Source organism: Plasmopara halstedii (genome assembly GCF_900000015.1).
Source record: "Plasmopara halstedii genome assembly, contig: Scaffold_2472, whole genome shotgun sequence".
Taxonomy (NCBI): Eukaryota; Oomycota; class Peronosporomycetes; order Peronosporales; family Peronosporaceae; genus Plasmopara; species Plasmopara halstedii.
In genome coordinates this window covers 1145-4393 of record NW_020189379.1, presented here as the reverse complement: position 1 = coordinate 4393, position 3249 = coordinate 1145, and positions in this window count along the sequence as shown.

Below are 3249 nucleotides of genomic sequence, written 5' to 3'. Positions count from 1 at the left end.
AGCGATGACGAGTTTTTCTCCTCGTCCGGTCGTACAATGACCACTTCGGCCAAATCGCAAGCTTTCCAGGCACTGCCGAACTCTTCAAGGAACGTCTCGTCCGGCTCAAGAAGAGCATCTAATGCAGGCATAGCCTCGAGGCGGACGTCCCATCTTCCTTCCCCGTCATACCGCTGGCGAGGGTGTATAACTGTGTACCGTCGTCTAAGGTAGACACACCCTGGATCGGGGTCAACGCCCGGCGACTTGCAGCCAGCATACGGCGTCGCCATCGCCTCTGTACAGAGATTCTATGTCTCGGTGAGACCAGGGCGAACACGCACTCCGCATCTGTCACCCTCATTTTTTGCTTTTTTGAAGCTCCGATGTTATCTACAACATCCGACGAAGAACTCTTAACCCCGCAATCTTTGTCCAGTGAATACCGTGCCACTCTACGCGCATCTGAAGGGCCGTGCCCAAGATGCCTCGAACTCGTCCGACCACGCCATCGATGGCATGCAGCGACTGTTTCACAACGAGAGCAGTCCTCAGTGGTTTACGTACCACTCCAAGATCAGTTCGCGAGCCAGGCTGGGGACTCCTGTCCAATAGGCCGTTGGTGTCTACAAACTTGGACATTCCATTTCTAGCACGTTGACCGTCTCGGTCCAGTGCTTCCACCAATAGCGCTTTTGTCTCCTAACAGAAGTAGGTTCATGACTCGCCAAAGCTCCACCTTCGGGACCGTGACACGCGCCCCGTCGCTTAGCGAACGGAGACGATGTCACCCGACCGCGCTTTCAGCGCCTCAGCATACAACTGACTTCTTTTCATCGTGGAGCGTCGAGCATGATTGCCCGGCGACCCAGAATTGATGAGAAACTTCCATGGCTTCTCGAAGCCCTTTACGGCCGCCTCCACGACCAGCAAGCCCGACTCGCACACACGTTCCGTGTTTAAGAGCACGGAGCTGTTTGGGGCTGGGCCCTGTTGACCAATGCCTCCCTGAGGCTCAATAGAACTCAGATCTTCCCCAGTAGGATGCCCCGCGCCTACTGAGTAGTGTCGTTTCCCCGCGACGAACCAGACTGGTAGGCGTTGGGGCGATGGCTCAAAGAACCTTGACGCGCCTTGCGCAGGGGGCAGCCGTTCCGCAGGTGTAGGGTGTCCCCACAGATAAAACACCGTCGTCTGTTTGCGTGCAGCTCGGAGCTCTGCTCCCTCGTCCACAGCATAGCTGAGATCTATGGGAATAGGCCCGCTCGACGAGCTGTTGGGGTGTGCATTCTAACCAAGTCGTACCGACTCGAAATGAATTCGGGATTCAATGCCACATTCACCGCCTCTTTAAATGAGGACGGATGCACACGGAAGACTTCCATTCTGTCCACCCCAGTGCGGATGCCTCTCATGAAGGCGGTCACTATGATGGCCTCAGGAAGGGGATCTGCTGCCATCCCGGCAATGAGAGTGCGCATCTATTCGACAAAGTTCACAAATTCCTTGTTGCCCTGTCGGGTGGTAAGGAAGCGCGATCGCACGCGATACGCCTGATTAGGCGGCGAGAACACTCGTGAGAGCTACAATTTCAGCTCCGCCTGGGAAGGAAACGCAGTTCCGATCGAAGTGCCGCACGTCAGTGCCCATTCTCTCGCTCAACTACCGAGGCTAGCGCTACGCGCCATTGCTCGGTCTGGAGAATGGTGGATGCGATGGCCATCTCGACCACTTTCACCCAGAGCAGGAGATTCTCTCCATCCCTCCCTCAAAGACCTTAACGCTCACCATGAGCGGCTTAGGTCGGGGAAAATCATCTGTCACCTACGGTGGCGTCAAAGACGCAAATGATGTAGACATCTCTGCTGCAGGTGCTCTAGCAGCGCGATTTCGTAACTCGAAAACGCCTCTAGACGCGCACCGATTGCGTCGGGGCCTTGTGCCACAAGATGTTGCATGCCCTGAGGGCCAAGCAAGGACATCTGCTTGTTAAGCCCGTCATGCATATCCTAGGGCAAAGAGGAGTATTCATGCATCCTCACAGAGGATCGGTCGAAACGACTCAGGTGCAGATTGACTACAAGTGCTACCAAGTGCTGCGGGGCTGCCGTAGCTTAGCGCTTGAGTAAGCGTAATTTAGGTCACCGACCTTTCATTCTATACTTAGAACAAGTACGAGTAAGCGGATCGCAATCCGCTTGCTGCATAAGTTATTATTGCCTTACCCAAGTCTAATTAGCTGTTCCGTCTAGGTAGTCAAAGCACGATTTACCTCGTCTTCAAATACTTTAAAAACATGTGACATGATATCACAGCTGCTGACGATCTGACAAACCTCTGAAAGCCTTTGTTTCTTTCGCAGCGTCAGACTGCTTATTCTACCAAGTTTAAGCACGTTATAGAAACTTCTTACATTTTTCAGGAAACAGTGCAATGACATCGCAGCTGCTGACGACACGACAAACCTATGAAAACGATTGCCGGTTTGCTGCGTCAAAAATATGCATCTAGCTAGTTGAAGCACGACTTCAAAGAACACTTGAAATGAAATTAAAGCTGCTGATATCGCGACGAGCTCTGAATGCTTTTGCCATTGTCGCTGCGTCAAAATGATGCTTCTAGGTAGTCAAAGCACGATGTAGCACGTCTTAAAATACTTTAAAGAAACATGTGACATGATATCGCAGCTGCTGACGACGTGACAAACCGATTGCAGTTGTCGCTGCATCAAAATGATCCGTCTAATACTCCGATTCCTAGAAATGATGTTTTCAGAACAACATGGTAGGGTGTACGAAGTACAGTGCACTCCATTTGGTAGATGGATACTACCAATCGCTCATGAGAGCGAGTGTCATGAGAGCGAGTGACATCCACCAACAACGGTAAGCACTTCGAGCGGTATGCTCTGGGAGCGGTTTCGATTTTGAACGGAAGAGTCTCTTTACCTTGTTTAAGGTTTTAAATACTCTTGGAGGCAGCGGAGTGCGATCCGCTGCACTCGTTCTTAGTTCTTGTAAAGAAGAAAGGTCGGTGACATGAGACACTTCCTCAAGCGCAAAGCTATGGCAGCTCCGCTGCACTTGGTAGCACTTGTAGTCAATCTACGCCTGAGTCTTTTCGACCGATCCTCTGTGAGGATGCATGAATACTCCTCTTTGCCCCAGGGTATGCAGGACGGGCTTAACAAGCCAATGTCCTTGCTTGGCCCTCAGGGCATGCAACACATTGTGGCACAAGGCCCCGACGCAATCGGTGCGCGTCTAGAGT